Raw genomic sequence first — 12,250 nt, forward strand, 5'->3', positions numbered from 1 at the left:
CCGGGTTTGCTTTGAAGATGGAGGATGAATCCACGAGCCAGAGAACAGAGCAGCCTCCAGAAGCTGGGAACGGCCTTTGGCCAACAGCCAGCAAGGATGGGGACTCAAGTCCTGTGACTGCAGGGCCTGGATTCTGACAACAGCCTTGGAGCAGGGAGCCAGCTCTTCCCAGGGCCTCCCAGTAAGAACCCTGCTGGCTGAAACCTCAATTTCAGCCTCATGAGACCCCGAACAGAGAAACCAGAAGAACCCGGGAGAACCTCTGACCTCCAGAGGCCGAGCTGAAACACGGATGTTGGTTGACACGCTACGTGTGATAATTTGTCCCAGCCGCAGTGGGAAACACACGGTATCCCCCTCGCCCGCTCTGCTGATGGAAAGGTCCATTGTTTTCACCCGTTAGCTATGAAGAAAGCTTTGCATTCCCTCCCTGCTCACAGGCACACGCAGTGGAGACAAATCTGCTCTCAAGCCCTGAGTTGAGTTTTTGAGACACTGCCAGTCAAAGCACCCACAGCGTGCCCCTGTGCAGAGCCCAGGCAGACGCGAGGTCCCACCATCCACAGGACGGCAGCGGCTGCCTTGGCTAGCCCAGGCCCATCCGGCCCCACGGGAGCTGCCTGACTCCAGGAGCTCACAGGCCACATCCAGCTCCTCCTGAGTAAGCGTCTCCTGGGTCTGAATGGGGAACGGGGAGGCCTCAGTCTCTCAGATCACCAGAAGGTTTGTGCTCAGATGGGCTGAATGTTCTGGGTCCGTTTCCTCCTCAAGCCCAGAAGGGTTTGCTCTGCAGGAACCTGTTCCAGGTGATTTCAAGGACATCAAGTTCTTCAGTGGATGCGCCAGGACCCCAATTCCTGAAATTAGAAACTTGCGTCAAAAATCACAAAAGAGGGCCGGGCATGGTGGCTCACGCCTGTAATTCAAGCACTTTGGAGGCGAAGGCGGGCAGATCACCTGAGGTCGGGAGTTCAGGATCAGCCTGACCAACATGGTGAAACCACATCTTTACAAAAAGAAAAAAAAAAAATCACAAAAGAGACTGGGCACAGTGGCTCATGCCTGTAATCCCAGCACTTTGGAAGGCTGAGGTGGGTGGATCATTTGAGGTCAGGAGTTCAAGAACAGCCTGGCCAATATGGTGAAATCCCATCTCTACTAAAAATACAAAAATTAGCTGGGTGTGTGGGCGGGTGTGTGGGCAGGTGTCTGTAATTCCAGCTACTTGGAAAGCTGAGGCAGGAGAATCACCTGAATCCAGGAGGTGGAGGTTGCAGTGAGCTGAGATCACACCACTGCACTCCAGCCTGGGCGACAGAATGAGACTCGGTCTCAAAAAAATAAATAAATAAAATCACAGAGGAAACGGCCCAGCCCCGCACCCTGGCCGCCATGTCCTCGCTGCAAAGTCAGATTCCTCGCTCCTCCCGTGGGTTTCCCGGACCCCTGCACGCAGTCTGCTAAGTGCCTGACGTGGCCCAGGATTGGAGCCCCAGATCCCACAGAGGCGGCTGTTCAGAGAGAAGCGGTTGGCTCGGTGTTCCCCAGTCCACACCGCGCGAGTAGGTGGCAGAAGAAGCAAGGCGACACTTGGGGCTGCCGGGGCCCTCGAGGGGGGTACGTAAACCTCCCACCCCAAGGTGAGGAGCTGGGGGCTCCGCACCAACACCCGTTGGCACCAGCAGCTGCTCCTGGGGCGTCACCTGCCCGAAAGCCGAGGAAACCCGGTGCAGAAGGCAGCGAGTCCAGGAGCAGCCACTCCGGTGGGCCACTTTCCTCAAGCTCCCAGCCCAGCGAGCCCCCCCCCACTCAGGCTCTCGGTGTGAGGACGGCTCCAGCAGAGATCTCCAGGGGTCAACACAGCCTGGCCTCTAGGACGGGCCGCGCCGCGAAGAGAGAAGGGCCAGGGTGGGAGAGGCAGCTTCCACTTGTGTGGTTTTTGATTAGGGAGTGACAGAAACCCAAGCCTGCCGGGGCAGTGAGTCAGGGCTCTTAGAGGGGCGGCCTCGGTGGGGACTTCAGCAGGACTCCTCTATCACAGAATGATTTTACTGCGGGCACGGTTACTTCTCAGTTTTGGCTGTCATCGTTTTCAACAGCATAGAGACAAGTGTTTATATTCTTCAACTTTTTATTATGAAAAACATCAGACAACAAAGTTAAGAGCCTAGTATCGCGTGCACCTGTGTGCACAGCGTCCAGATACAACAACTGTGAAGGGAAAACGCTGCATTTTCATTTAAATTTACCAAAGACTAAAACACACCAAGTACTGCAGGAGGGACAACCTGAGTGGAGGTGGGAGGGGCTGGAGAGCGGGTGGAGTGGGGTGGGTGGGACAGAGGTGGGGGAAGGATGGGGGTAGCAGAGGGTGGGGTGCGGGGACGGAAGGCGGGTGGGGTGGGTGGGACAGGGTGGGGAGATGGAGGCGGGTGTGAGGCATAGTTGGGGAATGGACGGGTAGGTGGAGGTGGGTGAGGGGAGGGTGGGGAGGGTGGTATGGGTAGGACATGGCAGTGACAGGTCGTGAGGTAAGGCACAGGTGAGGAGATGAAGGGCGTGGGCCGGGGGGCAGCCCCCAGTGCCCACAGCTGGAGCAGGCGAGGGGCAGGGGGGAGCGGCTGCCCACCCCCGTGCTGGGCGGGTGGGCCCTGGGGCACCCCGGCCTGCTGCTGGCTCTGCTGAAGGAGGCCTCCCGAGCCCACAGTTGGGTCTGTGTATGCCCACGTCTGTTGACAACTTTGAGTGAACTGTGATACGTCAAGGCTTGGGGAAAGCGTGGGAAATGCTGTGATTTTCTTTCTCTGCAGAAGTCAAGCCGAGAGAAAGCAGCTCCCACAGCGTGAGCATCTGACACGAGGAGGCCCAGGGCTCGGAGGCCTCAGGCGCGCACTCCAAAGACCTGAGAATTCAGGGAACCCGGTGGCGGGGCGGGTTGGGGGTCTTCCTGCCCAGACCTGGAAGTCGATGGAACAAGTGCCGTGAGGGCCTCTGCGCCCCTTGAGGACCCCCGCGTCCCGTGAGGACCCCCGTGCCCCTTGAGGACCCCCGCATCCCGTGAGGACCCCCGCGCCCCTTGAGGACCCCCGCGTCCCGTGAGGACCCCCGTGCCCCTTGAGGACCCCCGCGTCCCGTGAGGACCCCCGTGCCCCTTGAGGACCCCCGCGTCCCGTGAGGACCCCCGCGCCCCTTGAGGACCCCGTGTCCCGTGAGGACCCCCGTGCCCCTTGAGGACCCCCGTGCCCCTTGAGGACCCCCGTGCCCCGTGAGGACCCCTGCACCCCTGGGCTGGGGTGGAGACCCATGCACAACCCCAGTGACTCAAGGGAAAGAGAAAGAGGCCCCATGGGGCTTGTCAACCATCACGGACCCAGAGACTCTGGGCAGAAGCTTCCGCCCACCATGCTCAGCCAGCAACTGCCCCTCCGGGAGAGCCCAGCTGTGAGTTCTCGAGGAAGCGGCTTCAAAGGCCCCTTTCCACCAGCTGCCAAGCCCCCTTTGCTGAGACCCTGAGGCAACCAGGTGAAACCAGCCTCACTTCCTGGAGAGGCAATCACCAGAACTTCAAGGAAACAAAAATCCACCCGAAGACATTTTCCCTAATGACCCAGGCCAGTCAGACGAAAGCCACGCGGAGCCTGTCCCGGAGTTTCCCAGCGAGCACCAGGGTGTCTGGGTTCTCATGCGGCCATCAAGCCTGTGCACCTCCGCACGGAGCTCAGGAACCCCCCCCGAGGGCTGCTGGAGTCGGCTCGGCCTCCACGGGCAGGCCCCAGTGCCCACCGGCATTTCTCAGCGTTGGGGGCACAAAGCCTGACGCTTCGCTCCAGCTCCCAGCAAACAGGAGAGGAGCCGTGTGGCTGTGGCGTGGGCAGCTGCATGACCCCCCGCCCTGCTGAGCGCCCAGGAGGCCCAGGCACGCCCCCAGCCTGGCTTGGACGGTCTGAGGCCCTGAGAGGGAGGCCCAGCTGATATACCTGAGACTGGGTAATTTATAAAGGGAGAGGTTTAATTGACTCACACTTCAGTGTGGCCAGGAGGCCTCAGGAAACTGACAGTCATGGCGGAAGGGGAAGCAGACGCGTCCTTCTTCACATGGCGGCGGCGAGGACAAGAGGCCACTCGACTCTAGCCAGCACCTGCCTCCGTCCCGAGGGTGCAGTGTGTCCAGGAAGGACCAGCAATGCCCATCTGTCTTGCCTTGGCCACTGCCACAGCCAGCCTGACCACCCAGACCTGAGAGATTGGCTCACCAGGGCACTCAACCCAGCAGCCCACAGAGCTGCCCAAGAGCCGTACGTCGGCTCTCACCTTTTCGTTCTTGATCTCAGCGTAGACGCACTCGGAAAACAATACATTTGGGCCACTGACACTCCTTCCTAACCGCCTTCCTCTTGCCAGTTTTTCTTAGTTACTGCATTATTTTTAGATGGCCAGTGGATACTTTACACCTGTAAGCAATGCACGGGAGCTCTGCCTCTTGGCTGGTGACCCCCAACTACTTCTGTGGAGGGCAAGCCTGGGCTCCCCACCTCCCGCCACACCCCCACCCTCATCTTTCCCTCGCCACCTTCATGTTGTTAGGATCTTGGACATTCGCCTTCAGTTCAGTCTTACATTTGGGCTGATTCTAACAGTGGCACGGCTTGCCTGTGTCCCCACCCAAATCTCATCTTGAATTGTAGTTCTCATAATCCCCACGTGTCATGGGAGGGACCCGGGGGGAGGTCACTGAATCCTGAAGCGGTTAGCCCAGGTTGCTGTTGTCGTGACACTGAGTGAGTTCTCAGGAGACCTGATGGTTTCATAAGCGGCTTTTCCGCCTTTTGCTGGGTACTTCATGCTGCTGCCCTGTGACGGACGCATCTGCTTCCCCTTCTGCCACAGATGTTAAGTTCCCTGAGGCCTCCCCGGCCGTGCTGAACTGTAAGTCAACGAAACCTCTTTCTTTATAAATTACCCGGTCTCAGGTACGTCTTTATTAGCAGTGGGAGAACCGACTGACACACCAGGCCATGGTGATGAGCAGCACTTAAGCATTACAACGATTTTGGTATCTTTTTTTTTTTGAGACGGAGTCTCACTCTTGTTGCCTAGGCTGGAGTGCAGTGGCACAATCTCGGCTCACCACAACCTCTGCCTCCTGAGTTAAAGCGATTCTCCTGCCTCAACCTCTCGAGTAGCTAGGATTACAGGCATGTGCCATTACACTTGGCTAACTTTTTGTATTTTTAGTAAAGATGGGCTTTTTCCATGTTGGTCAGGCTGGTCTTGAACTCCAGACCTCAGGTGATCTGCCCACCTCGGCCTCCCAAAGTGCTGGGATTACAGGTGTGAGCCACTGCGCCCGGCCTAAATACCATCTTGAGAAGCCAAGTGCTGTGTCTGTGTCCTAGGGCAGAAAATACAATTCCATCCGAAACCCTTCCGTGTAAGACTCTGGGGAGCACCAGCTCTCTGCATCGTTTGCTCTCACTCTTCCTCCGTGTCCTGGCATCCCCGTGGCCTCCTTCTTCCCAGCTGCTGTGGCTCAGGTGCAGTGAGTGCCCCAGGCCCCGGCAGACACGTTGTCCTCACACGGGAGGACGTGGGCTGCAATTGAGGGTCTCGGTTCCTTGTGAACTTTGTCCTCGAACCCCCAGTGTTGCTGATCCCAGCAGCTGTCACTCTGGCTCTGAGTCCTGTAGGGACTCGGTTCTGCTCCAGAAGCTCTCAGGCCTTCCCTCCTTACCTCCAGATCCTGAAATGTTGCCAGAAGGGGAAGCAACACCCTTTGCCTCAATCCCGCTCGGTACGGGAGCCAGGCTCACACCTCTGTTCCCTTCTGTGCAGTCCTCATGGAGCTGCAGTTGACACCCACCGGGTTGGCCCTTGAAACCCCAGCATCTCCCTCCTAAAAATAGACAGAAAACACATCCCAAGCCCCGGCGCTGCAGAGCCCGGCTTAGGGGACGTGCTGGGCAGAGGGACTTACTTCAGAAGGACTTTTCCTGCCTTTGAAAAGAATTGCTCCTTTTACAGAGAGGACAGTGGCTGTTTTCTGTGTTAACCCAAAGAATAATTTCCCTTTGTTGCACAAAGAAAGCAGAGCTGGCCTTTAGAAGCCTAATTAATGAGGAAAGTTTCCATCCCTTGTGAATCCACGGGAGCCTGACTGGAGAGCTGAAACGTTGCGCGGCCCAGGCCAGCCTCCGTGGCATTTTCCAAGTGTCCTGTCTCCATCCTGGGCATTTTTAAAGTTGCGATTGCCCCAGGGAGTTTTCTATTTTTATTTTTTGGTAGAGATGGAGGGCTCCCTATGTTTTCCTCAAACTCCTGGACTCAAGCAGTCTTCCCAACTCAGCCTCTCAAAGTGCTGGGATTACTGTGCCCAGCTGAGCTTGGTTCCTGGTGACAATGGGCAGTGGCTGAGGACTCAGAGGACCACACATCCCATGGCAGGCAGAAAACATGAGGCTCATCTCCCCCAGCAGACTGGAAAAAGGCAGTGAGGAGCAGCTCAGCTCGGCACCCCCAGCCGACGTGAGCCAACTTAAAAACAGCGTGAGTGGCAATCGCCTGGCCCCTCCCACTGTGACGCCTGCACCCACCACCCCTGGAGAAGTGCTGGCCCCGCCCCAGAGCGTCTGATGCAGCAGAGCTGGGTGGTTGGTGAGCTGCCCGTGTGCACGTGTGTGCATGTATCTGTGTGTCACATGGGTGCACCTGGGTGTGTGTGCATGTGTTGTAGCTGTGTGTACAGATGTGTGTGCATATGTATACACACGTGCACACGTGGGAAGAATACCCATTTCTGACAAGTCTCCGGGTGAGGTTGAGTCTGCTGTTGCAGGGCCTGCACTCTGAGCACCCTGGGTCTATCAGAAGGTAAGTCCTCTTCCTCCTCCTCCTCCTCCTATCCCATCCCACAGGCTGGAGGGTAAGAGCTGCGCACGTGGATGGGGATTCCAGGACAGCATGGCTTCTCACAGCAGAAACACGTGGCGGAATCTGTCCATCGAGGCAGGCGTAGTGAAATCAGTTGTGCACCCTTACCTAGGAATCCTCCATGCCCACAAAAGCAGTACCTGGAAAGCCAGGGCCTGGGTCTCTCCCTCCCTCCACAGACCCTAAGGAGCATCTGGCGGAGGCAGCACCACCCACCCCGCCCGTCACCCATGCAGCTTGCATCTTGAGATGTGGCGCTGTGGGCCTGGGTGGGCCTCATCTTTGTCCTGACCTGTTCAGCCGGGGCCCAGACAACGAGGGTCACATGTAGCCCCACCTTTCACGTCAAATCAAGCTGCTGACCAGGCAAAAAGAGCAGAATCATCAGATAAAAGACAGGAGGCCTAGTTACATTTGAATTTCAGATAATTAAAATTTAATTCAAATGAGAATATGAATGATTTTACAGTGTAAGTATGTCCCAAATATCACATGGGTTCTATGACACTGTGCTGTATTACACCACGGGGTTTTATGAAGAGGGTGGTGAGCACTGCTAACCAGAAGGTGCCCATCCCCCGGCCTCACGGGGACACGTGGTTCTTGGTCATGAGAGCCGTGTGCAGTGGAGGGCATGTTCAGAAGGCTTTGGTCAAACACATAATATTTGGGGCATACTTACACTACACAGTTATTCAATGTTTATCTGAAATTCACATTTTCACCTGGGCATCCTGGTATTTTTGTTAGATGTGACAACCCCTGAAAGCAGCCAGAATCCCCTCAGGCAGTGGAGAGCCGGCAGCTGAGCCCGCGCACTGCAGCCCCCACCTTCTCAGGGCCGTGGCCGTGCAGGGGACATCGTGGGAACAATAATTGTGCAAGGCTAGTGCTGGGAGCATCACAGGTGCTGACTCAGACACGTCCAGCCGGCCTTCCGGTCAGCCTGGGGAGTCTTCAGGTGCCCCATGTGAAGAATCGGACTTTCTTTCCCAAATGGTGAGAGTGGCCACCTTGTGGTGGCCATGTTCCCAGGGACCACTTGCTTCTCTCCAGCAGGCTTCAGACAGGAGCCAAGATCTGGGTCCGAACAGTGGGTGGAACCTGCCCCCTAGAGGTGTGATGTGTTGGCGGGAAGCCTGGTGGCTGCACCAGAGACGCCCTGGCCAGGTCACTTCAGTCCGGTTCCCCCAAAGTCCAACTTCTGATTTCTCTGAAACCACAGGCTGCTTTGGTCATAAGGGAAATAATTAGATCGGAACCTTAACAGCATGAATTTCCCCCGAAGAGGAAGAAAGCGAAGGCATGGGGAGATGAGAGATGTTAGCTAGGTAACAACCTCTCCCACCTGGCTGTGTGGGAAAGACACTGCATTCAGGGCAGGAACAGGCAGTCTCTGTGATAATGCATCAGAACACCCCCCCACCTCATCTGGCAGCCATGCAGTCCCCAGCACCTCACCTACGAGGCTGCTCAGTCAGGGAAGGGGACAACAGAGCTGTGCTCGGTGTCCAGATGTCTGGATGTGGCCCAGAGGGATGGCCCGTGGTGGAACCGGTGGACCTGGGGGGACAGAACCCACAGCGGCTGTCCAGCTCCAAAGGCTGAGCTCCCTCTCCAGTGTCTGGGGTCCGAGGCATGAGTGGCAGAGGGAGCGGTCCCACCAGCCATGTGAGTCTCACTGTGGTGGAATTCCACTTCTGTCCCAGAGACTCAGCCAGAGGGAGGACACTGTGACCACAGGCATGTGGACACATAAGGGTATGTTTGACCAAAGCCTTCTAAACATCCCTTCCATTGCACCTGTCTCATGGCCAAGAACCAGGTGTCCCCTGGGGCTGAGAGATGGGCACCCTCTGGTTAGCAGTGCTCACCACCTTCCAGAGATGATATCAGCTCCCCAAGCAAGAAACTCCACTTGGCCAGAACCCAGAGCCGATCTGAGGAATGATTCATGCTAGCCAGACTTATACAAGACAGATAGATAACCTGGAAGGCCTGTATGTTCGCTGACCATGAGAAAGCCTTTCCAGGGCCTGTTTCCCACCTGCGATCCAAGTCCTCTGTTCCTGGGACCAAGATTTTGGGACGCCACATCCATCTTTTGAAGGAAATTTGAGCTACAGGGATCATAGAGGATCATTCATTCCGTCCCCATGAGTAAGGGAAGGCATGAGTAGGTTGCTTAGCCAGTCCACAAATGGTCATTGTCCACCTGCTGTGTATTGGCCCTGCCGGGGAGGTGAGGGACAGTGGTACCACACCAGACCCAGCCCTGGGCCCTTGGAGCCAGCTGATGGCCTGGCAGGGGAGGCACTCATTGAACAAATTATTGGCCATGATTCAGAATGACAAGCGTGCAAAGTGCATCCCACAAAGCCCTTGCTGAGTGAGAAGCACAGGTGTGTGGCTGTAGAGACCAAATGGGACCTTCACAGCTGGGGTGCTGACCTTGCAGCCGAGAGTGAAGGCCACTCAGGGAAGACAGGCAAAGGGGTGGGGGCAGCATTTGCAGCCTGGGGGGGCTGCAGGGTGGCTTGCAGGGGAGCCCAGGTGAGGGTCCAGAGGGATTAGAGCAGGCCAGGAAGGGAGGTGGCCAGGGGTCTGCTGGAGCCAGGTTCTGAGGGTTGATTCCCGGCTCTGCCCTCAGCCCAGGCAGCTGCCTACTGTACTCATCTCTGGCTGCTCCCCTCAAAGCAGGCGTGACAGCGTCACCTGCCTCAGAAAGAAGGGGACGTGTGGGGGAGGCGGGTATTTCATGACGATCGCCCAGCATCGAGCTCTAGAGACAGCACCCCTGCCCAGGTTCCCACTAGAGCAGGCAGACCACCCCAGCTGGGATAAGCTGAGTGTGCATCTCCATGTGGACCCGGTCCAATCTGGGGCTCAGCACCCCTGGGTCTCCTGGTCCGGGCCGTGTCTCACACTTTTATGCCATCTTTTCTCAACAGGCACAAGCGCAGGGGACCCCCGAGGGAGGAGGCTCTCCACACTGAGGGAGGTAGTACCTGGCAGGTACTCTCATAGCAGAAACACGTGGCAGAATCTGTCCATCAAGGCAGGTGTGGTAAAATCAGTTGTGCACCCTTACCTAGGAATCCTTACCTAGGGGAGGCACAGGGACCCCAGGATGTCCAGGGAACAGTAAGGAGATGAGTAATGATGAGGGCCCCGTCTCCCGAGCGTTTCTGTGCTAAGCGGCTGTGGGCTGCTCTCATTCCTCCAGGGAAGAGGACATGCCACGTGACAGCAGTGGCTTAGGCCCTTCCGAAGTCTCACTGGGCCACATCTCCACCAGGTCATGGCTGGCACCGCTATCACCAGCGGCCCCCTGCACAGATGGGGAAGCTGAGGCCCAGGTCCCAGACAGACAAGCCAGCAGCTGAGGCTGACCAGAGCCTGCACGGGCTAAGGGGCTGCGCTCACCAGTACCAGCTCTGGTTGGTCAGGAGGACAGAACGCGCTGGCACAGGCCCCGGCCCAGTCCCAGGGCACCCTGCAGAGCACCCAACCCTCACCAAGACCTCCAGGGAAGGGGCTGTTGTTGGCGCATTGCACGGAGGGCACTGAACCCTAAAGAGGCTCGGAGCCTCGTCAGGTCACACAGCTGGGAGGAGGCAACCCGGAGCCCCATCCGGAGCCTAAACCCACAGAGGCGAAAATATCTGCGCAGCGGGGTCCCTGGCCGGGGGGCCTGTGCTGGGCGTGGCCGAGAGGGAAAGGGGCGGAGACGGGGAGGACGGAGCCAGGGGCCGTGGCGGACTTGATTGGATGCCGCCTTAAGCTCTTCATAGACGCGTTTTGACTGGCGGCCCCGCCCCTGACCCGCCCTCCCCAGAGCGGCTCCGCGTAGCCCCAGCCTAGGCCCCGCCCCGACCACGCCCCTTCCCCCGCCCGGCCCCGGCCCCGCCCTGCGGTGGGGCTTCCGCAGCGACCCGCGGTTAACGATTCCATAGAGCTCTGGCTGCGCAGCCGGAAGTCGGAGGCGCGGTCAAAGCCTGCAGGGCCGGACCCCCCCATGCCCCTACTCCCAGGAGGCGCTCCGACCCACGAGCAGACCCGGGCGTCGAGCCCCACTCTGCAGGAACTGTGGGGTTTCTGGTCTTGTTTTTTTCTTAACAGCTTGATTGAGATCTAACACGTGACACACCGTTCACCCACTTAAAGCGCACGATTCGGTGGGGTTTTGCTGAGTGAAACCGTGGCCACTATAAAATTCCACAGCATTTCACTTCCTTAAAAAGAAGCTGGGGGCTGGGCGCGGTGGCTCACGCCTGTAATCCCAGCACTTTGGGAGGCCGAGGCGGGTGGCTCACGAGGTCAACAGATCGAGACCATCCTGGTCAACATGGTGAAACCCCGTCTCTACTAAAAATACAAAAAATTAGCTGGGCATGGTGGCGCGTGCCTGTAATCCCAGCTACTCAGGAGGCTGAGGCAGGAGAATTGCCTGAACCCAGGAGGCGGAGGTTGCGGTGAGCCGAGATCACGCCATTGCACTCCAGCCTGGTAACAAGAGCGAAACTCCGTCTCAAAAAAAAAAAGAAGAAGCAGCTGGGCCCGGCCGGGCGCGGTGGCTCACGCACGTCACCCCAGCACTTCGGGAGGCCGAGGCGGGCGGGTCACCTGAGGTCAGGAGTTCGAGACCAGCCAGGCCAACATGGTGAAACCCCCGTCTCTACTAAAAATACAAAAATTAGCCGGGGGTGGTGCACGCCTGTAATCCTGGCTACTCGGGAGTCTGAGGCAGGAGGATCGCTTGAACCCAGGAGGCGGAGGTTGCGGTAAGCCGAGATCGCGCCACTGCACTCCAGCCTGGGCGACAGGGCGAGATTCAGTTTCAAAAGCAAACAAAAACGAAGCCGGTGCCCATCGCAGTGACTCTCGTTTCCCTCCTCCCAAATCACTGGCGACCGCGCGTGGGCGTTCTATTCCCATAGAGTTGCCAGTTCCGGCTCTTCCTGTGAATGGATTCCCCCGCGGGATTTCGGTGTCTGAGTTCTCTGACAGCGTTTCAGCCGCACCCACGCTGCCGCAGTCCCTGCTTGCTTCTTTCCCGCTGCACACGGCTGCGCTGTGCGGGTGTCCGCGCTCCGTGCGCCCCTTGCGGGTTCCGCCCCGGGCTTGGGGGCGACGCTCGCTTCGCGGCTGCAGGAGCTGCACCCTGGGGGCGCTGGGTGCGGGTCCCGGCCTGGACCTGCGCGTTTTTCCACCGCCGCGGGACCCGCCTGGGAGCTGCCGCCTCCTAGGGAGACGGTTCCATCGTCTGAGGAACGGCCAGACTAGCTTTTTTTTTTTTTTTTTTTTGAGATGGAGTTTCGCT

Source organism: Aotus nancymaae, unplaced genomic scaffold (assembly GCF_030222135.1).
Source record: "Aotus nancymaae isolate 86718 unplaced genomic scaffold, 86718_ANA_hifiasm-v0.15.2.pri h1tg000029l, whole genome shotgun sequence".
NCBI classification, from domain to species: domain Eukaryota; kingdom Metazoa; phylum Chordata; class Mammalia; order Primates; family Aotidae; genus Aotus; species Aotus nancymaae.